Below are 24,315 nucleotides of genomic sequence, written 5' to 3'. Positions count from 1 at the left end.
ATGCTCAGTCACACTTGAATCCATCTGCATACTGAATAGGTCTTCCTGGGCTGGGGGGGTGGAGGGCCTGACACTTACATGTCAAAGGACAGTAACCTGCCTCACACAAAGGACTGCCACACCCCCCTACTGGGACCCTGGCAGGCAGGATGGAACTGAAAGGGGACCTTGTGCATTTCTAAGCCACTCTTTGAAGTCTCCCCCACTTCAAAGGCACATTTGGGTATTTAAACAGGGCCTCTGCCCCTACCAACTCAGACACTTCTGAGGTAGACACTCTACTTCCTGGAGAAGAACCTGAACCAGAACCTGCAACCTGCCAAGAAGAACTGCCTGGCTGCCCAAAAGACTCACCTGACTGTTTTTCTGAGAGGCAATGAGCCTTGCTGTTGCCCTCCTGCCTTGCTGCTCCCCGGCTGTGCTGAAGAAGTGCTCTCCAAGGGCCTGGATAGAGCTTGCCTCCTGTTCCCTGAAGTCTCAGGACCAAAAAGATTTCATTCCTGCAAGAAGAACTCCCTGTAGCGTGAAAATTGATGCACAACCTACAAGAAACGATGCACAGCCTGCATGGCGGTGAGAAAGTCACTGCACGCCGAACGGAACGACACAGCGCGACTTTGCAAGAAGAAGATCCACGCAGTGCCAGAGTAGCAACTGGAAATTCGACGCACGGACCACTGGATTGACGCAAAGCAGAGCCGGAACAACGCAGCCCGACTTCCTGAGAGGACTCAATGCAGCACCTGCCGTTCTGCAGAAATTTCCACGCAATGCCCACCGGATCGACGTAGCCCCTGTGACTTCATCTTGCAAGCTCCAGATTTCAACGCATCATCCCTGGGGTGTCCAAAAACCCCGGAACCCAAAGATGATCCCAGTCTATGTGCCAGAAATCAACACCAAGCCTGCCCTGCATGAAAATTCAACGCATCGCCTGTGTGCACCAGAAAAATCGACGCACACATCCCCATTTTCCATGCATCTCCTCCTCTGTGCTTCCTTGCAGAGAATTTGAACGCAAACCAGGTACTTTGTACTTACAGGAGACATTTGTTACTTTTAAGAGACTAAAGGCACTTTATATAATTTTTACAGTGATATTTCAACATATACTTATTGCATCGTAATCGTTTTGACCTGCATCTTATCAGATAAATATACATATTTTTCTAAACACTGTGTGGTGCATTATTGTGGTGTTCTACTGTGTTATTGCATGATTTATTGCACAAATACTTTACACAATGCCTTCTAAGTTAAGTCTGACTGCTCAGTGCCAAGCTAATAGAGGGTGGGCACAGGATAATTTGGGTTGTATGTGACTTACCCTGACTCGAGTGATGGTCCTTGCTTGGACAGTGTCAGGAATCCCCAAGATGCCTTCTGCGTTATCTGTCAGCATCCCCAGGGTTTAGGGTGAAATCATATCTCTGTTCTTGGTTAAACCTTCATGTTTCTAAGTAAACATAATGTGCTGTGTTACACAATTGGTTTTATCAATGCTTGTTTTACCAATGCTTGTTTGCTAATGTGAGCAGATGTAGACATGTGCTTCTAATTGGGTGTGGTGTAGACATGTGCTTCTAATTGGGTGTGGTGACTTATCCACATGGGCAAACTCAACTACTTTCCTGATTGGCTATAAATAGCAGAGTGAAGGATGCCTCCCTGCTTGGCTTTGTTTTGATTCCTGATCTCAGCATCTGATTTGGCAGTCCAGCCCCTGCTGTCATCATCGTATTCAGGACTTTTGAGGCAATTCTTTTCTTAGTTCCTGTACCAGCTGACACCAGGCATTCCTCCAGCACTCCGGAAAAGACGGCAGTTAAATGACTTGTATTCTCCACGGAGTTTGTTTTTTGAGCACAGAGCTGTCCTAGAACAGCTGGTGTATATCAGACCTCGTATTTTGGCAGAGTGCTTACCCTGAAGAGACAAATGCATTTCTGAACATTCTACACTATTATTGTAGTTACTTGCCTAAATGTGCTTCTGGAAATCTGCTTGAGCCCAAGTACTACAAAAAGTGACAGTGCAATTTTGAAAGAGCATTTACATTACTTTTCTTTATCTAATAGCACAACTATTGGATTTAAATTGTGTCATTCATGCCTGTGTTTCAGGTTTGAGGAATTTGCCTTTGAATGTTTTTTCACACACACAGTGAAACCAAACCAAACTATGCCACCCTAACTTATTAAACCCAGAGTGGACATTTGTATTTCTTGGATTGTTTGTGTTCCTTTTAGTTTAACCCTATGCATGCAGGAAAGTTATAGGTAATATAATTAATTCCCTTGTTTGTCTTTCTTGTGCATGATAAGTGCAACCACAGTTCTAATTGTAGTGTGCAACAGTGAATCTCCGTGAAGCCAACCCTAGGGTCGCAGTACTTATTGTTATGGTACTCAGTTTGGGTTTTTGGTAATGCAGTGTTAGTAATTGTGCCAACAGTTATTATTGTCCAAGAAAAGTGCTGGAGCATCCAGGTGTTCTTCTATCGCTCCCTTGACCATATCAGAAAGAGAGATTCAGTTTCGAGGAAGTTGAGTGCAATAACTCTGCTATCACTCTGTCAACAACGACCTGCCCCCCGAAGATACAGGGTGCCTGGCTGGACCGGCAAGATGTGGCAGTGTTTTGTCTCTTTCTCTTCCATTCTCCCTTTCCCATTGGGACACCTGCTGGGGTTTCTGTGTCCACCAGGAAGTGTTGAGAGGTGTTCCAGGAGGTCGGGGCATACCATCGCCCCTGCAGACATCCTGTTTGTCAGGTGATTAGCCCCGTCTCGACAGACAGGGGGTAACCTGACTGCCAACTAAAGACCCAATTTCTAACAGTCCAAAAAAATGTGTTGCTCAGCCTCAGTTGAGTCGGACATTACCTTATCTTCTCAGCCTGCTCTGAGGGATTCATTATATTTACTATTTTGCAGATGTAGGTTACAGACTATTTTTAGATATATAAGAACTTGGGTCTCTCTGGTGCTGATGGAATGTAAAGTTATTGTAAGAATATTGTGTTTGTGTAGTGTTTGTCACACCTTTGCATAAATCCCTTTCCCATCAATTCATCGAATTCCTAACCCTCTTCACCCAAAGTGTGTGATTTATTGAGGTGTTACTTAATAATGTACGCCACTGATTAAACACACACTTGCTGGGCGGACGTGGTGGAAGCAATGCCACCTCAGTGTGCAGGATCTTCATTTGAGCTCACCTTGGTGGAGTGGGACCTTTCTCCGATGCCTTCACTACTACACCACCACGGCACCTTCAGAAATCGTGCAGCACTCACTTCATTGATTCAGGTAAGAGAACTATGGAGAATTGTTGTACTTTTAGTGTAGGCACTATAATAGGCAATAGCAAATCTCTCCCCCACGCTCCTTATCGGACAAACATTGTTGCAGAATGTAGTGCAGATATTAGGAGAGTAGTAAGACAAGGGTACCCAACCACATAATTAATTGTAATACACTTTCAGCAGATTTTACAACATGCTGCACTAAAAGGAATACACTAAAGCAGTTTTTAAAAACAGACTTCGCTAAAAGGCAGCAGTGCAAAGTAAAACACCTCAGTCTCAAAAACCCATTACCACCTTCTCCACCCACAAGTGCCACCCACCAAAATAAAAGGTTAAAAAGGGGGCAGAAGAGGGCACAGATTTTGGGCCAGGAGTTGTTTGAGGAACCCCTCCATCCATGTCTGCCAGGCTTTTATTTGTACCAACCTTTTAAGAATGCAGTGTTGGAAAACAGTGTCTGGGAGGGCCAACAGTGATGGTATGGCGGAGGGCGGCTGCCCTGAAACTGCGGCGCTGGTGTTGAGCATGGGCTGATGTTCCTGGGGGCTGGCTGGGACCCTGAGCATTGGCAGCGGCTGATACTGCTGCCTCCTCCTTCTCCTTGAGGACCACCAGCCACTGATATTCTGCCATGATGACATCCAGCTTCTGCTGCCGCACCCGGGCTGCTATTTCCTGCTGTGATGGTGGACCAGCAGGAATAGCTATATCAAGAAAGAAAAAAGAGAAATTGTAAGTAATGCTCTGATCAAAACAGTTGTTTAAATTCACGTAGTGGAACAGTAGCAGTGTATTTGCTGGTCACTTCAAGCCATTCAATTTTGAGGTGATTAGAGTTACAGCCATTATGCACTATGGAGTACAAGTATTCTTCTCTCACCTGTTGTGCTAATTTAATGGAGGCATGCTAGCTCAGCTAACGCCCTAGTCATACTCGTTACTGTCTGCAGCTGGGGCAGCTGACTAGAAAGTTATCTTATTGCAGTGGCCCTGCTCTTCTCCTCAATAAATCCCTCTCAATTGAACCCCAACTACAAGGCAGATGAACACTCAGAATGATACTTTCAATGTACTATAGTTAAATCAATCATGTAGACATCCTGTCAGCCATAAGTAGACAGTGGGAAAAGCGATGTATTGCAATACAGGGAAAGGATTAAGGAATGGTATATATATATATATATATATATATATATATACTGCATTTGGCGCGTTCGTCACAGACTATCCATCCATGAAAGTCAAGACACTTACTTAGTCCCACTTTACTCACTGTCCTCATCATTCTCCACCACCACTTTGCAATAATGACTTTTTTCCCCAAAAAATACATTTGCTTTGCAGTAAGAAAAGGAATCGTAACTTACTCGACCGTTAGAGGAGATAAGTCTGGATAGGTAAAGTACACGCTTTACTGATCAATTCATTATCATCATCATGTGCCTAGGGTTTGGCTAGTAGTGTGAGTCACTGTGTTTGGTAAATGTTGAAAAGGAAAAATTTGAACAGAAGTAAATCTATAATGGAAACCACAACGAATTACATTTATCTATCACTTGGCTAGAAAAATGTGGCACAAGTAAAGAATGGCTTTTTCAAATTATTCAGAATGCTAGGACAGAATTTAAGAAAGATTAAAGGAGTGAAGTACTAGGCAGTGACTGAGAGAGTGGGAACTGGGAAGGAAGGGAAACACACCTTGTTTTTGCATTGGGTGCATTGCAATCTGTTTAACACATTAACTTAAGAGGCATACATTGAACAGCAAACCTTCCAGTGACAATTTTGCATAAATGAACCATGCAGCTGTTAGGTCAATATGGGTGGCACCAGTAAAAAAACCATAGAAAGGGAAGGGAAGTTATGGTTAATAGATGCTGGGTTATACATTATCTGCCTCACTAGAAAAATACTGTGAGTCAAAGGAATAGTCGGAAATACCAACCAACCCTTTGAATCAAACCTTTTATAAAAAACATCCCAAGCATGTAAAGTAGCTGAGAAGAATGCCCCTATCCAGAAGATCTCCTTTGTTTCTTCATTCCAAGCATTTATCTATTTATCATTGCAAATTTGTTTTTCTAGCACTCCTATTTTTCACATTTGGATTTGATACAGACCAATTAATCTTTACATTCTCTCATCCAGTCCTTCGCCATTTAAAACCATCCAACTTCCAAACATGGCTCTCAACTAATCTTTCACCAACATCCATTTACCCAATACCTACCCATGCATCCTTTTACCCATTTTCCCCACCTAAGAGTTCAAACCCATCTGAGAATTCTGTTCACCTATCCAGGCAGGCATCCTTTCACCCATACCCTTTCATGGACCTGTGCAGGCATCCTTTCACTCGCATCACCATTTCATCCATCCTTCACCCACCCTTGCATCCTATCATCATTACCCACCTAAATTATTATTATGCACCCTTTCGCCCATACATCCTTTCACTCATATTGTATTTCATCCATCTTTTCTTCTTCCATCCTCCTTTAAATTTTTCAAATCACATCATAGTTAAAGTTCATTTTATGAACCTTAGGCCCTCATTACACCCCTGGCAGTCGATGTTAAAGCGGCGGTAATAGCGCCAACAGGCCGGTGGTAAAAAAATGAGATCACAGCGGAAACCGTCATCATAGACAGCCACTTTAACACCCCGACCGCCACGGCGGTAGCAACCAACACTGCTGCTGTCACTGCCAACAGACAGGCGGAAGACAATGTACCGTCCACCCCATTACAACCCGCCAATCCGCCAGCTTTTCCGGGGCGGTACCAACGCCATCAAAAGCACAGCAGAAACAGTGTTTGGAAGGGAAACCACTCACCTCTCGACACTCAACGAAGAACCAGGACGCCATGGAGTCTGAGTTACAGGTCCTCCCCATGCTGGTGTACCTCCTCATACACCTGGGGATTGCAAGGCCATAGTCTCTCAAATGGATGCCTATCTCCACAGGTTCTGGAGGGGGCTTGGTTCCCGGTCTGCTTCATCCCGACAAGGATTGGGTGAGTGGATGCCTTTCTTCACAGGTTCTGGAGGGGGCATTGTGCCCAGTCTGCTTCATCCTGCCAAGGATTGGGTGGGGGGATGCCTTTCTCCACAGGTTCTGGAGGGGGCATTGTGGCCAGTCTGCTTCATCCTGCCAAGGAATGGGTGAGTGGATGCCTTTCTCCACTGGGTCTGGAGGGGGCTTGTTGCCCAGTGATGCAGCACATGGGGTGTGGCAGTTCACATTCCCTCACCTGGGTGTCCGAGGCACGGGATTTGCAGGGGACAGGTCGCAGGAAAGTCCATGGAGGCAGGGCCAGACTCCATGCTGCGGCTGTAGGAGGCTGGACTGGCTTGTAGTGAGTACCAAGGGGTACTTGCACCTTGCACCAGACCCAGTTATCCCTTATTAGTGTATAGGGTGTCTAGCAGCATAGGCTGATAGATAATGGTAGCTTAGCAGAGTAGCTTAGGCTGAACTAGGAGACACGTGAAGCTACTACAGTACCACTTAGTGTCATATGCACAATATCATAAGAAAACACAATACACAGTTATACTAAAAATAAAGGTACTTTATTTTTATGACAATATGCCAAAGTATCTTAGAGTGTACCCTCAGTGAGAGGATAGGAAATATACACAAGATATATGTACACAATACCAAAAATATGCAGTATAGTCTTAGAAAACAGTGCAAACAATGTATAGTAACAATAGGATGCAATGGGGACACATAGGGATAGGGGCAACACAAACCATATACTCCAAAAGTGGAATGCGAACCACGAATGGACCCCAAACCTATGTGACCTTGTAGAGAGTCGCTGGGACTATTAGAAAATAGTGAGAGTTAGAAAATAACCCTCCCCAAGACCCTGAAAAGTGAGTGCAAAGTGCACTAAAGTTCCCCCAAGAACATAGAAGTCGTGATAGAGGAATAATGCAGGAAAGACACAAACCAACAATGCAACAACGATGGATTTCCAATCTTGGGTACCTGTGGAACAAGGGGACCAAGTCCAAAAGTCACAAGCAAGTCGGAGATGGGCAGATGCCCAGGAAATGCCAGCTGTGGGTGCAAAGAAGCTTCTACTGGACAGAAGAAGCTGAGGTTTCTGCAGGAACGAAAAGGGCTAGAGACTTCCCCTTTTGTGGACGGATCCCTCTTGCTGTCGAGAGTCGTGCAGAAGTGTTTTCCCGCCAAAAAAACGCTAACAAGCCTTGCTAGCTGCAAATCATGTGGTTAGCGTTTTTGGACGCTGCTGTGGCCCAGGAGGGACCAGGAGGTCGCAAATTGGACCAAGAGGTAGAGGGGACCTCGAGCAAGACAAGGAGCCCTCTTAGCAGCAGGTAGCTTCTGGAGAAGTGCCAGAAACAGGCACTACAAGGATGCGTGAAATGGTGCTCACCCAAAGTTACACAAAGGAGTCCCACGTCGCCGGAGACCAACTTAGAAAGTCGTGCAATGCAGGTTAGAGTGCCGTGGACCCAGGCTTGGCTGTGCACAACGGATTTCCGCCGGAAGTGCACAGGGGCCGGAGTAGCTGCAAAAGTCGCGGTTCCCAGCAATGCAGTCTAGCGAGGTGAGGCAAGGACTTACCTCCACCAAACTTGGACTGAAGAGTCACTGGACTGTGGGAGTCATTTGGACAGAGTTGCTGGATTCGAGGGACCTCGCTCGTCGTGCTGAGAGGAGACCCAAGGGACCGGTAATGCAGCTTTTTGGTGCCTGCGGTTGCAGTGGGAAGATTCTGTCGACCCACGGGAGATTTCTTCGGAGCTTCTAGTGCAGAGAGGAGGCAGACTACCCCCACAGCATGCACCACCAGGAAAACAGTCGAGAAGGCGGCAGGATCAGCGTTACAGAGTTGCAGTAGTCGTCTTTGCTACTATGTTGCAGTTTTGCAGGCTTCCAGCGCGTTCAGCAGTCGATTCCTTGACAGAAGGTGAAGAGAGAGATGCAGAGGAACTCGGATGAGCTCTTGCATTCGTTATCTAAAGTTTCCTCAGAGACAGAGACCCTAAATAGCCAGAAAAGAGGGTTTGGCTACCTAGGAGAGAGGATAGGCTACCAACACCTGAAGGAGCCTATCAGAAGGAGTCTCTGACGTCACCTGGTGGCACTGGCCACTCAGAGCAGTCCAGTGTGCCAGCAGCACCGCTGTTTCCAAGATGGCAGAGGTCTGGAGCACACTGGAGGAGCTCTGGACACCTCCCAGGGGAGGTGCAGGTCAGGGGAGTGGTCACTCCCCTTTCCTTTGTCCAGTTTCACGCCAGAGCAGGGCTAAGGGGTCCCCTGAACCGGTGTAGACTGGCTTATGCAGAATTGGGCACATCTGTGCCCAAGAAAGCATTTCCAGAGGCTGGGGGAGGCTACTCCTCCCCTGCCTTCACACCATTTTCCAACGGGAGAGGGTGTAACACCCTCTCTCAGAGGAAGTCCTTTGTTCTGCCATCCTGGGCCAGGCCTGGCTGGACCCCAGGAGGGCAGATGCCTGTCTGAGGGGTTGGCAGCAGCAGCAGCTGCAGTGAAACCCCAGGAAGGGCAGTTTGGCAGTACCAGGGTCTGTGCTACAGACCACTGGGATCATGGGATTGTGCCAACTATGCCAGGATGGCATAGAGGGGGCAATTCCATGATCATAGACATGTTACATGGCCATATTCGGAGTTACCATTGTGAAGCTACATATAGGTAGTGACCTATATGTAGTGCACGCGTGTAATGGTGTCCCCGCACTCACAAAGTCCGGGGAATTGGCCCTGAACAATGTGGGGGCACCTTGGCTAGTGCCAGGGTGCCCTCACACTAAGTAACTTTGCACCTAACCTTTACCAGGTAAAGGTTAGACATATAGGTGACTTATAAGTTACTTAAGTGCAGTGTAAAATGGCTGTGAAATAACGTGGACGTTATTTCACTCAGGCTGCAGTGGCAGGCCTGTGTAAGAATTGTCAGAGCTCCCTATGGGTGGCAAAAGAAATGCTGCAGCCCATAGGGATCTCCTGGAACCCCAATACCCTGGGTACCTCAGTACCATATACTAGGGAATTATAAGGGTGTTCCAGTAAGCCAATGTAAATTGGTAAAATTGGTCACTAGCCTGTCAGTGACAATTTGAAAGAAATGAGAGAGCATAACCACTGAGGTTCTGATTAGCAGAGCCTCAGTGAGACAGTTAGTCACTACACAGGTAACACATTCAGGCACACTTATGAGCACTGGGGCCCTGGAGAACAGGGTCCCAGTGACACATACAACTAAAACAACATATATACAGTGAAAAATGGGGGTAACATGCCAGGAAAGATGGTACTTTCCTACAGCGGCGACTAAGGCTGCAAACTGGTGGTTGTTGCGGTGCTGGTGGGGGTGCTGCCAGTGGTGGTGGGAGGCTCCAGCCCATCTCCTGCAGCCCCAGACAGATGCACACTGGGGCTGCTGTTAGTGGTCCTACTGTCAGTGGTGCAGGTGGCGGTGCTTGCAGCAGTGCTTGTGGTGGGGATGCTGGCGGTGCTGGCTGTGGTGTAGGTGCCGGTGCTGCCAGTGGCGGAGGGAGGCACCACACTCTTCTCCTGCAGCCTCGGACAGCTGGCCCCTGGGGATGCTGCTGCTGACAGTAGTGATGGCAGCGGCGGTGCAGGTAGCTGTGCTTGCAGCGGGGATGCTGCCAGTGCTGCCCGTGGTGAAGGTGGTGAGGCTGTCGGCCCTGATGGTGGCCACCAGGTCCCCACCTGCAGGCTCCGATGCCTGAGGTACCTTGCCTTGGCTTTTCTGCCCCTTCTTCACCTTGGCAGCTGCTGTTGGGACCTTGGTTCTGGCAGCTGCAGTTTTGGAGGTGGTCTTGCTGAGCCAGTCGTGCTCCTTGCCCTTGGTGCATGCTGTCCCCTTCTTCGTCTTAGCAGGTGGCGGTATGGTATGATCCTTTGCAGGGGTCGGTGGCACACTGGCTGGCCTGACAGGTGCCCCCTTGAAGCCCCTGGGAGTTGCAGGTACCACAGCAGACACCGCCTTGGTGGCTGAGGTTCTGGGTTCTGGACACCCTTGCCAGAGGGGAAGGACAGTGGTGGAGGGGTAGGCAACAGGTCAATGTTTGCAAGGAAAAGTTTTTTAGGCACACTGGGGTGGGAAGATGGAGAGGGTTTGGGAGTGGAGGAAGAGGGAGTGGTTGTAGGAGGTGTATTTCTGCTAGCTTGGGTGAAGGTGCATTGGCTGGATGCTGTTGTAAGGTAGATGGCTGTTGGGTGGGTGGGTGCTTGCGTTTGTATACTTTGGGGGGAGGTGTCACAGATACACTGGGAGAGGACACAGGGGACGTGTGCATGGTTGTGGGGGTGGTGACTGCCTGTGAGGGGTGTGTTGTGATGGGCGTGCTGCTGCTGGAGGTAGTGGATGAGTATGTAGTGCATGCAGGTGTGAGTGGAGACGATACTGGGAGGGAGGTGGATGAAGAAGAGGAGGGGGACACAGTGGAGTCAGTGGATGTTGGTGTGTCTACATGGGTATGGTGCTTGTTTGAGTGCCTGTGAGATGAAGTGCGGTGCTTATGTTTGCCTGAGCCACCTTTGTGTGTTGATTTGGGTGAAGGCTGGTCTGAAGGTGTGCCTGGGATAGGCTGAGGTTGAGGGGATTGGGTCTGGGTAGAGGATGTTGGAGGGGGAGGCTAGACACAGGGACAAGGGCTGCCAACAGTGCTGAAGCCAGAGCCTGAAATGCTCTCTATTGGGCCTCTACGCCAGAGTGAATGCCCTCCAGGTATGCATTTGTTTCTTGCAAATGCCCTGCTACACCCTGAATGGCATTCAGTATGGTTTACTGTCCAACAGAGAGGGATCTCAGGAGGTCAATAGCCTCCTCACTGAGGGCAGCAGGGCTGACTGTGGCAGGGCCTGAGGTGCCTGGGGCAAAGGAGATACCCACCCTCCTGGATGAGTGGGAACGGGAAACATGCTGAGGGGTTGCTGGGAGGGCGGTGCTGGTAGGGGGGGTGGCGGCTGTACCTGTTGTTGGGGTGGGCACAGAGGTGTCTGCCACCACCAGAGAGCTGCCATCGGAGGAGGAGTCGCTGTCTGTGGGGTCCCCTCCTGTCCCCGTCCTGGTGCTCCTCCCACCCGCAGTCCTACTGGTGCCCTCACCCTCTGTGGATGCGGCTTCATGGGCCATGTGGGATGCAGCTCCTCCATTGCCGGTGCCTCTGCTCCTCTGCCAGATGATGCTAATGCACACAAGGACAAGGTGACCAAACAAAAAGGGGGGGAGACAGAGGATTCACTTGGTCAATGCCAGCAAAACCACTACTGTTGCATACACAACACACAGGGAGCAGCCCTATACACTAGACCATGCCCAACCATTTACTAAGACAGTCACCAGCCCATGGGGTTCAATGCCTAACGCCATTAGCTGCACATCTGAAACCCACAGAACCCTGCCCAGGAGTAGATGGCCGCCAAAACTATGGGGGTAGGAGTGATACTAAGCCTGCCCAACAAGGGACCTACCCTGTCATGTTCGCCCTGGCCTAGGGGTACCCACAGCCCACATCCCCCACCCAGGTACCTCCTAATATGCGCAAAGTCAGGTTTCAGATTCTGTACTCACCCCCTCGTGGCTGCTGTGATCCCTTCAAACACCCATCCAACTCCGGATAGGCCACCGCCAGGTTGCAGAACATCAGAAGGGTCATGGTGCAACGGGCACCCCTTCCTCGTTTGGAGGCCTGCCCCAGCTGGGCCTCCACCGTCTTATTTGCCTAGCGGCGCAGGTCCTCCAACCTCTTGCGGCAGTGGGTGCTCCGTCTGTCAAAGACCCCCAGGGTACGCACCTCCTTGGCGATGGCACGTCAAATACCCTTTTTCTGGTGGGTGCTGACCTGCAGGGAAAAGACAGCAGAAAAGGGAATTATTCACCTGTTCGGACTGTTATACTCATTGCCTACCAGATCCCACACATCCTGTGACGCACATACATTGACCACCTTACATGCTGTGCTCTGACCAGGACCCCTTTGGCCCCCCTACATGTGGCTTAACACACAGCACTCCATAGATTCATGGCCCACGCATCATGCTCACAATGTACTCACCTGTTTGTGTAGAGGAACGTAGAGTAACGTGTACTGAGGCAGGACCCCATCCACCAGTTTCTCCAACTCCTCCGCAGTGAAGGCAGATGCCCTTTCCCCAGACACATGAGCCATTGTCGCTTCCAGACACAGGTCACAGCAGCACTTCCAGTGTAGGTCCTCTCCTGTTGAAGGCCAGGTAGCAATTGAGTGATTAGATAGAAAATGGCAGTGACATCCGCAGCTGTGCATACCGTCACTGCCGGCGTACATCGCCATTGACTCCTGGAAGCCATTGGGCCCAATGATGACCTAAGCGAATATGTACGGCGGTCATCAACCACCCACTGCGATGGTGCACAACGCCAGCGCAATTACCTCATTTCCACTTGTCCCTCCTCACAGGTCAGGCAGCCGCCATTTCAGGGGGGCAGAGGGCATGGACATAACTGCTTCACAGCAGACATTGGCACATCAACGGACTCTCGAGTTCACATACTGTCAACAATTCATCATTAGTGCAATATAAGTGTGACTATGACCCTCTGCTCACCGTTCTCTTCCATAAGCTTCCTACCGCTGAGGCAGATTATGAGATGGCGGCATCCTCTTGTGTACAGACCCATTTTGGACCTAGCAACAATGGAGGACAGACACATTATCATTACCTACAGACTTGATCGTGCAACAATAGAAGAACTGTGGGCGAGATGCAGATAGTTTCCGATTTGTGACTTGCAAATTGCGAGACGCAAATCGGAATGTAGGATTGTGTCCCTGACACCATCTGCGACTCGCAAGGGGGTCGCAAAGGCCCACCTCATTGATATTCATGAGGTGGGTATCAATTTGCGACCCCCTTGCGAGTGGCGGCATTCACAGGGATGGTGGCCTGCTGCTGACAGCAGATCACCATGTCTGTGACTGCCTTTTAATAAAGCAGTTTTTTTTTTTTGTAATGCAGCCCGAATTAAACGTTTTTGTTTTATTTTTTCAGTGCTCTGGAAAAATGTTTTTAATGCCATTCCAAAGGAGAAGGGGTCCCATGGTCCCCCTTCCCTTTTGTGAATGGGTTAGCACCCATTTGAAATGGGTGCTATCTGCGACTGGTTTGCGACCGCGTTCGCGGTCACAAAGTAATCCTGCATTGCACTGCGACTCCCAATTAGGAAGGGGACACCCCTTCCTAATTGCGACTCGCAAACCCATTTTGCGATTCGGTAACCAGGTTACCGAATTGCAAAACGGGTTTTGTGTATATGCGACGTGCAAACGGTTTCCTACATCTGGCCCTGTGTGCCTAATTGGAGACAGACCAGATGTCTTCTATCCGCCAACCCACAGGAATCCCCCCTCTAGTGCAGGTCCTGTGCGCCGGGTAGGCCCAGACGTGGGTCCCGGGCTCACTGTGCCACTGGATACAAGCTAGCCTGGCTGATGAGGGGTGAAACCCTGAAACCGGTCCCAGGATGCTTGTTTCCGGTCCAGGGAGAACCTGGCCTGGCAGTTCGGGCTGGACTGTTCCCATGAGGAACAGGATCAAGACTGATTTGCATATGGCTGGGTTCAAACTGGGGTGGCATGGTGAGCAAAATAATGGATGGATTAAACCGAGATCTGTGACTGGGGGTGAATGTTTGATTGGTTCCGCATTCCATCCATCCAGTTACGCTATCCCACAGCGTTTGTGTTTTGCTTTGCTTTTGCTGCCCTAAGTGCGCCGGGTATGCCCAGACGTGGGTCCCGGGCTCACTGTGCCACTGGATACAAGCTAGCCTGGCTGATGAGGGGTGAAACCCTGAAAGCGGTCCCAGGATGCTTGTTTCCGGTCCAGGGAGAACCTGGCCTGGCAGTTCGGGCTGGACTGTTCCCATGAGGAACAGGGTCCTGATTTGCATATGGCTGGGTTCAAACTGGGGTGGCATGGTGAGCAAAATAATGGATGGATTAAACCCAGATCTGTGACTGGGGGTGAATGTTTGATTGGTTCCACATTCCGTCCATCCAGTTACGCTATCCCACGGCGTTTGTGTTTTGCTTTGCTTTTGCTGCCCTACGTGCGCCGGGTATGCCCAGACGTGGGTCCCGGGCTCACTGTGCCACTGGATACAAGCTAGCCTGGCTGATGAGGGGTGAAACCCTGAAACCGGTCCCAGGATGCTTGTTTCCGGTCCAGGGAGAACCTGGCCTGGCAGTTCGGGCTGGACTGTTCCCATGAGGAACAGGGTCAAGACTGATTTGCATATGGCTGGGTTCAAACTGGGGTGGCATGGTGAGCAAAATAATGGATGGATTAAACCCAGATCTGTGACTGGGGGTGAATGTTTGATTGGTTACGCATTCCGTCCATCCAGTTACGCTATCCCACAGCGTTTGTGTTTTGCTTTGCTTTTGCCGCCCTAAGTGCGCCGGGTATGCCCAGACGTGGGTCCCGGGCTCACTGTGCCACTGGATACAAGCTAGCCTGGCTGATGAGGGGTGAAACCCTGAAACCGGTCCCAGGATGCTTGTTTCCGGTCCAGGGAGAACCTGGCCTGGCAGTACGGGCTGGCCTGTTCCCATGAGGAACAGGGTCAAGACTGATTTGCATATGGCTGGGTTCAAACTGGGGTGGCATGGTGAGCAAAATAATGGATGGATTAAACCCAGATCTGTGACTGGGGGTGAATGTTTGATTGGTTCCGCATTCCGTCCATCCAGTTACGCTATCCCACAGCGTTTGTGTTTTGCTTTGCTTTTGCCGCCCTAAGTGCGCCGGGTATGCCCAGACGTGGGTCCCGGGCTCACTGTGCCACTGGATACAAGCTAGCCTGGCTGATGAGGGGTGAAACCATGAAACCGGTCCCAGGATGCTTGTTTCCGGTCCAGGGAGAACCTGGCCTGGCAGTTCGGGCTGGACTGTTCCCATGAGGAACAGGGTCAAGACTAATTTGCATATGGCTGGGTTCAAACTGGGGTGGCATGGTGAGCAAAATAATGGATGGATTAAACCCAGATCTGTGACTGGGGGTGAATGTTTGATTGGTTCCGCATTCCGTCCATCCAGTTACGCTATCCCACAGCGTTTGTGTTTTGCTTTGGTCCTGTCAGTGCTCCATTTCCTGGCAAGTGGTTCCTTCCAAACAACAGTGGCCATGGCATCAGGGATGTCTCAGCCAATGTTCTCTAATGTGTTGACCAGAGTGTTGTCTGCCCTGCTTTAACACATGCACAGGCACATCGTGTTCCCCCAGGTGGAGGATTTGGCCACAATGAAAGCTGAGTTTTATACCCTGGGACATATCCCCAACATCATTGGTGCCATTGATGGTACACATGTAGCATTTGTCCCCCCGCCCCCTGGAGAAATGAACAAGTTTACAGTAATAGAAAAAGCTATCACTCAATGAGTGTGCAAATGGTGTGTTTGGCGGACCAGTACATCTCCCATGTGAATGCCAAAATTTGCATGACGCCTATATCTTGAGGAATAGCAGCATCCCATATGTGATGGGCCAATTCCAGAGGCACCGGGTGTGGCTAATAAGTAAGCCAAAGGTCCCTACACAGTATGAGTAGGTGTCTTGGTACAGGGTTGTCCCTAAGGGTTAGTGTGTGTCTAACAGTTGTCCCTCGATGATTTCAGGTGACTCTGGTAACTCCAACCTCTAATGGCTACTGACCCCAGTGAAGAATCCCAGAACTAGGGCAGAGGAGCGTTACAATAAGGCACAGGGCCAAACAAGGAGGATCATTGAGCGCACCTTTGGCATCCTGAAGGCCAGGTTCCGGTGCCTCCATCTGACAGGTGGATCCCTGTACTTCTCACCCAAGAAGCTGTACCAGATCATCGTTGCATGTTGCTTGTTGCACAACCTGGCCTTGAGACGCCAGGTGCCTTTTCTGCAGGAGGATGAGCCTGGAGATAGTCTTGTGGCAGCAGTGGAGCCTGTGGACAGTGAGGAAGAGGAGGCAGAGGAAGAAGATGTTGACAACAGAACCAATATTATTCGGCAGTACTTCCAGTGATACACAGGTAAGACACTGTAACTTCACTTAACATTTCCGTTATCTGTTGGACATTGTACAAGGCAGCCTGTTTCCCTATGACTATGGCCACTGACTGTACCCTTTCGCATCTCCATTTTCCGATCTCTTTGCCCCACTCTGGCTCCTGCTATGTGTACTGCTGTCCACCAGAGGTCATCCTAAAGTATATTTAACTGTACCTTTGATTCGTAATGCTTTGATAATGTTGTATTAATATATATTTGAATCCTTTGACAGACTCCAGATTTATATTTGTTCCAAGGTTGTTTATTTAGGTGCTTATAAGTAGAGGGGGTAGTGCAAGGGGCTGGGCTGATGGTGGAAGGAAGTTCAGGGTAGAGTCCAGTCTCTTGGTATCACAGTTGCATTGTCCAATGGGGCATAGGACGGGAGGTAATGGAAGTTCAAGGTGTACAGGGGGACAGTGTGGGACTCAAGTAACATCCAGGAGAGTCTTATTTCTTGGTGGGGATCTTGGCAATGTTCAGTGTCTTCTGCCTCGATCGCAGGGACCGTTTGCGGGGTGGTTCTTCTTCTACAGGGGGTGGGGTGCTGGTGGCCTGTTTGTCCTGTGGTGGGGCCGCCTGTCCACTAGCAGCGGCAGAGGTGGAAGGCTGTTCCTCGTCTTGGCTAGTGTCAGGCGCCCGTTGTTGTGCCACTGCCTCCCTCATGGTCTTGCCCATGTCTGCCAACACCCCTGCAATGGTGACCAGGATGGTGTATATTTTTGTTATGTCCTCCCTGATCCCCTGGTACTGTCCCTCCTGCAACCACTGGGCCTCCTGCAGCTTGGCCAGTATCTGGACCATCATTTCCTGGGAATGGTGTTATGCTTCCAGGATGTTGGAGAGTGCCTCGTGGAGAGTGGGTTCCCTGGGCCTGTCCTCCCATTCGCACAGTAGTCCTCCCAGCTTCACTGTTGTCCTGTGCCTCTGTCCCCTGAACCGTGTGGCCACAGCCACTGACCGCAGGTCCATCGTCGTCCTGGGTTTGTGGGAATGCCTGGGGTCCCAGTAGTGGTAGACACACTGCTGATTGGTGTGTCCTGGGGACAGTGGCATGGGCCCTCTGGGTGGGTGCTGTGGTGGTGTTTCCTGAGGGGGAGGCTTTGTGGTGGGTTGGGACTGTGACTAGGTACCTGACTGTCCAGAGGTCCTGGATGGGCCATGTTGGTCATTGAGATCCAGGCGTGCTGAGCTGCTGTCGTCACTGTGGGCCTCCTATGGGGGGACGACTGGATATTGCTGGCAACTCCTCTCCGGTGACGTTGAGTAGGGGTCCAGTGGGAATGAAAATGCAGCGGTATTGTATCTGCGTGTGCCATCTTGTGCATGGGTGTGTTTCCCTCTATGATTGTGATCTCCCTGTCAGCTTGGCCTCGTGTGAGTGGTGATTTACGGGGCATGCTGTGGTGATGGGTGTCTCTGCAGGTCTGTGATGGGGGTCCATGCATTGGTGTTGCATGCAGGGCTTGGTATTGGGATGGGGGGTTGTGATGGTGGGGTATATGTGAGGTGATGGAGTGATGGGAGTGAGGGTAAGGGTGGGGGTATGTGATGGCATGCAGGTAGGTTGGGGGTTATAATTGTAAAGATATGACTAACCAGAGTCCAGTCCTCCTGCTACTCCTGCAAGGCCCTCAGGATGCATTATCGCCCAGACTTGCTCCTCCCATGTTGTTAGTTGTGGGGGAGGAGGTGGGGGTTCACTGCCAGTCCTCTTTACGGCTACTTGGTGTCTTGCAACCATGGAACGCACCTTCCCCTGTAGGTTGTTCCACCTCTTCCTGATGTCATCCCTTCTTCTGGGGTGCTGTCGCACGGCATTGACCCTGTCCACTATTCTCCGCCATAGCTCCATCTTCCTAGCTATGGACGTCTGCTGCACCTTTGATCCGAAAAGCTGTGGCTCTACCTGGATGATTTCCTCCACCATGACCCTTAACTCCTCCTCTGATAACCTGGAGTGTCTTTGGGGTGCTATGGATGTTGTGTGTGTGAAATGTGTGAGGATGTGTGGGGTGATGTGTTGTGGTGTATGCTGTGATGTGCGTGGATGGTGCATGGGTGATGGTGTTCTGTGCCTCTGATTGAGTGGGTACTCCTGCCTTGTCTCTCTCTGTGTGCTATTGTTTTTTTTCACTGTAAAGGGTTGTGGGTAATGTGGGTGTGTGTTTTATAGTGGTGTGAGTGTATGGGTGTGGTGTGTATATGTGTCAGGTGTGTATAGTTGAATTGTCCAATGTGGTGGGGTTTTGTAAGTGTGTGTGTATTTTGAGCGCAGCGGTGTGTACCGCCAATGCTTTACTGCATTTGAAAGACTGCTGCGGTGATTCCTGGGTCATGATACTGTGGGCATATTCCTGTTGGCAAAGCGGTCTGGGTTTTGCTATTGCCAGTTTATCACTGACCTTTGGTGTGGTGGACTTGTGCGGGTGTCTGTATTGTGGAGGATTTCTCAGTGTGCGGTCACGGTATGTTGGCAGCTGTCAGCACGGCGGTAGGCGGCATTTACCACCAGGGTTGTAATGAGGGCCTTAGTCTGCTGAGCTGCAGATAGCGGAGGCCATTAATACTTAGCTTCCGCTGTATCTGCTAAAGCAAAGTGTTGTCGACAACAACACTAGTACACCCTTGCAGTAACTATATCACTAATTGTCAATAAGCAAGCAATATGACTGACCAGGCCCGCCACTGCCACCACCAAGACTCCCTTTTAATCCGCTGTCACTGCTGAATCTGTGCTGGCACTGTCGCTCCTGGCCCCGGCACTGGTGGTCCGTGTAGCTAGAAAAAAACAGTGGACATTTTAGACGCCAGATGCGCCTCCCTCTATTGTTTTCTTTTTTTAATAGCAAAATACAATAGCAATACATCACTATATTATGGTACAGACTTATATTCTATCAAAATATCAGGTGGGCATTTTGTTGGTTGGCAATATTTTAAAAGCCAGGTAGTCCATTAAAAAAAAAAAACATTTTGTGATCGGAGTGGCAGATCTAGCTATTGATGAATCTGAGCTTTTCAAGAAAAATAAAAGGGTGAAAGAATTGGTCAATGAAGGACATATGGTCTTGTTTGGCTAATGGAATGGAGTCATCCTCCTCATACTTCCAACCATGGTGCACGGTCAACAACTGCTGGTATACTATAATAATACATACACAACATTGGAGAGTCCAAACAATTACGTGACCATCTTAAAAAACACTTTATTTTCTTTTTTTTAAGGATTGAGCTTGAACAAGAAAAAGAAATCCTTCTCAAAAACATGCGTAGAATACCTTACATGGGCATGCAGTCTTCATGGTTTCTCTGAGTCTTACCACCAGTCCAGAACAAATATACGGGGAGAGGGAAAAAGCAAAGCAGAAGAAAGGAAGCTACAGACATACTAGTAGAGCCAGACAGTTTGAAGTAAAGAAACTTGAAATAAAGAGAATAACTAAATAGGATAATGCAGGGAGGGGATAAAAATAATTTAGGAAACAGATAAATCAAAGAGGAGTTGGAAAACAATTAGGCGAAAGACACAGTAAAAAGGTACAAATAATTCTAAATGTGCAGCCATAAATGTTAGGGAAATAAATATTAATGTGAACAACAACAGGAGGACTTGCTGGGGCCAGCAGAGCCATCTGCCCCGGTACTTTTGGAGGGTACACCTTCAGCTCCCTCACCCGCCTGACTAGCCCTGTTCTTGCACCTGGATGCTGGATGATGTAAGAATTTTTTTTAGAAAAGATTAGTGGTACAATTAATACTTAATCTTTCCAAGAAAATAATTGTTTTTAAAGGAAAATACAAATGCAGTAACATTTCTACATTAAAGCGCCTGTATAATAATAAGTAGTGTGGACCATCCTATCTTAAATTTCCTAAACCTACTTCAAATTTCCTAAACTAAATTTTGGAATTACTAATAAGTTGAAAAGAATGATTTCTACAGTTCTCATCCCATTCTCAACCTCTCAATGCATAGATGGATGCATGCATAATTACACATCCCTGGGAAATTGCTTAGCAGTTGGCACTGTAAGAGCTACAAAAAATGAAGGGGGAGAGAAGTGAGAGAATGTGCTAACTCACTAAAACTAAATTTAACTATAACTATCTTAGACTGAACAGGACACAGGAGGAGTCTCTGCATTACTTCTTAATCAACCCAAGCAAGCACCAATAACAAGAACATTTAGGTACCGCAGAGCACCTATCTAGATGACAGTATGATCACATAATATTATATTTGTAACAAATTGTTCACTTACCAGTGTGTGAGCAGCATGCTTGCTTTTTGGAAAGAAACTGTTAGCATAGAACACAACTAATAGTTAATTTGTACTCACCGAGCCCCACAACCTCTATGCCTAGCAGGTCCAACAGGTCCGTTTCACAGTCCAGGATATCAGCCCACCAGTGCGTTAGCTGTTGCTGGATGCGCCGGACCCTAGAGCTGTGGCACACAACCCGGTACACCCTCTCCCAGCGTTGCCCGTGCTCCCATAGGCCATGCCCAGACCCTGGCCTGTTGCAAGGTGGAGGGGAGGTAGCACTGAACATAAAAGACTAATGCAGTCACCTCCACCTCTGAAAAAAATGGTATGGGGCTGCACTCCTTTGCGGCAGCACTGCCCTTAAGAAAGGCCTGGCGCTGCTGTTCCCCTGCTCTGACATGGTGCTGGGGACTTAGGGGGAAGAGATAAGAAAGGAAAAAAGGAAGGAAGGGAAAAAAAGAAAGTAAAGCAAAAAAACTCAAAAAGTAAAAAAGTCACGAAAAAACACAAACAAATTAGGAAAAAAGTTAAAATATAAAAACACAAAGGTAACATAATATTCATAATAATCAAAATTAGAGGAAAATAAGTTTTAAAAGTGTGGGACAGATTGAAGAGGGATAAAAGTAGGCCCCAGCATCATAGCAAAGTAAAAAAACAAGATGGCTGCACCCATGCAAACCGGGTGGTGCAGTTCGCCTGAGAATTCCAATGCGATGACGTACTTCGCGATGCCAGCGACATTAAATGTTACGTGAATGGGCGTAGCAAGAAACTCCACCCACCAGCGGAACTTGACTTAGCGCTTTGGAGTTTTTTTTGCAACTTTGAGTAGTTCCGCATAGCACGACAATACAAGCTCAGCCCAGGCCTATGCATGATCCTAGGCCCAATGATCTCTTAAATATCAGCTCCAGATAGTGACATCCAAACCCCCCTGCCATGCTTGTATGTCTGGGTCCCCTTCCACCTACTCCCTGATGTGGTTGTCGGCTACGGGAGGCATGCTGGATGAGTGTGCCTGGTGGATGAAGTGAAGCTAGGCCGAGACCGCGTGTGCCCTGGGCCTGCTCCCTGAATGATCGGAGCTCCGCACGGAATGCAACCTGCAGCCATGGACTGGTAGACTGGGCTGAGCCGGACCACAGTGACTTTCTTAGAAGCAGAGGGCAGCGACCTGAAGATCAGACCATTCCAGCATGTTCTGACAGCCGACGATCTGCCTAGACACTGCCGCTCTGATTTACCTCACTTAGGCAGTCCCCCGAGATCATGCCCTGCTGCCAGGTGGCACTGTGCGGGCTGGCTGGCTGGTCATGGTGCAGCCAGAAGTCACCTGCTGAGCCTGGACTCCTGGGGCTGAACTCCTGTGCCTGTGATCCATGCAAGCGGTGTGGCAGCATGCCTTGAGAGGGGAAACTGGAGAAGTGAGGATCAGAGCTGCCGACGGACCAGTGGCATGGCCTAGGGCAGCCGGCACCACCTGCTTGGCCCAATCCCAGGTGCAGACAGCTTATGACCCTGGGTTCGGGAAGATACGAGTCCAGACTGGCACCAACAGAGGAGCCACATGATCGGTAAGAGGAGTGGAGAGCTACCTGGAAGACAACAGTAGAACGCTAATGGAAGGACAATTGGCAGGAGCTGCATTAAACAGACTATGACACTGTCTCCAGTGCCATAAGTATATAAACAACTGATGGACAACCACCTCCCCTTGCAGAGCACTCTGCTCCCGTGAACCGCCCTCCAATATCAGCAGCAAAGGATATACAACCCGGTCATCTAGCCCTGTGTGAGGACTTCTGCAGGCCTTCGAACCATATGTGAGCCCTAGAGGAGTGGCCTCACGTGGACTGTTGAGCCAGGGTGCTACCACCCCCCCTGTTCATCCTGGCTGGAGAAGCATAGGTTCGAGGAGTGCCAGACAAAGTACAATGATCTCAATATGGGGCGCACCAAACCCAAACCACCCATAATGGATGTGCACTCTCACTCCTGATCCCTACCCTCTGAGGGTTCATCAACTCAGATGCCTGCTGACTATATACCCCCTACGATAGCAGCACCCCTTACGGACAAAGTGGACATTATATTACAGGAGATACAAGATTCCAGGTTTGCTATGGAACAACAACTTGGTGTCATTATCACAGCTATTAGCCTGCTTAAAAATGATCATCAAAAACGGTCTGACTCAAAGTTACTGAGCAGGCACTATCCATGTTAAAGCCCAGCCAAGCAGAACAGGTCTATCTGGTGGCACAATTGTGTAACAAGTGGATCAACTCTAGGCCTGCACCAGGAGTGGGGGTGTGCAGAAACAATGTCCACATAGTAGGTATGCCCGAAGGCGTAGAAGGCCCGCAAGCCACCCAATTTATAGAGGCTTGGTTTCGGAAGACAGTGGCCTCGTTGGGCTTGTCCAATCTCTTCACAGTTGAGAGGGCGCGCCGTATGCCGAGAATGAAACCTATTCCAAGTGCGCCCCCATGACCAGCTGCTTTGAGCAGTCTGTGACAATGCTCCAATTATGGTTGAAGTAGCAAAAGTCTTGTTGTTCACTGATGAAACCCTGGCTGTTCAGTGACAGAGGTCTTCGTTTCAGGCAGTAAAATGCCACGTGCATGCAATTGGTCTCCCTTATGCCTACATTTTTTGGGCTAAGCTGAAGATTATTCATGAACAGCACTCTCACTTCTTTGACTCCTCTGAAGCGGCCCAAAACAGGCTGGACCTCCATTTCCCTGACTCTCAAAGACATAAACAGCCGCACTCCTCGACGTCAATGACCATACCAAAGACAACGTATTGGGAAGACCACCAAAGAACGCACAGAGGGAGAGCCGTCTCCACAACAGGTCCCGGAGGGCCAGCAAGTGGCCATACATTTGGCAACTGCTCTTCAGGATCCTGACTGAGGCTCCAGCTCTTCCTATAGTAGTTCTTTGGACTTTGACACAGAAGGCAGCGTGGCACTACTTCCGGCGATAACACCACAGACGGCTAATGACCAGCTGGGTTGAAGGTCATGAGTATTCAATGACACTGAGCCTTAAAATTCTTGCATAGGGCTCACAGTAGTATGCCTCTGGAGGTTCTAGTGCTCCTCCATGGAAATGGTACTAAGGGCCAGATGTAGGTAGGTGGCAAATTGCGAGTTGCAATTTGCAATGCAGAAAGGTGTCTCAGACACCTTCTGTGACTCGCAATGGGGTCGCAAAGACCCACCTCATGAATATTAATGAGGTCGGTCGCAGTTTGCGACCCCATTGCGAGTCTGGGCACTCACGGGGATGGTGGCCTGCTGGAGACAGCAGACCACCATGTCCGTGACTGCTTTTCAATAAAGCAGTTTCTTTTTTTTCTATCTGCAGCCCGTTTTCCTTAAAGGTATACAATTTTCAGTATTCCATTGGGTATGCCTAACACCACACAAACTCAATTGCACACAAACTCAATTCAATGTTTTCCACAGCCTTTTCATCTTGCCCACAGTGCCACACTGTAGATGTTGATATCACACACATGTTATGGGCTTGCTCATCACTTGCCGACTATTGGAAGAGCATTGAGGCAACACTCTCAGAGTTGACTGGAAAGACAATTGGCACACAGTAGAACAATGCATA

Source organism: Pleurodeles waltl, chromosome 7, assembly GCF_031143425.1.
Source record: "Pleurodeles waltl isolate 20211129_DDA chromosome 7, aPleWal1.hap1.20221129, whole genome shotgun sequence".
NCBI classification, from domain to species: domain Eukaryota; kingdom Metazoa; phylum Chordata; class Amphibia; order Caudata; family Salamandridae; genus Pleurodeles; species Pleurodeles waltl.
This window is presented reverse-complemented; position numbering follows the sequence as displayed.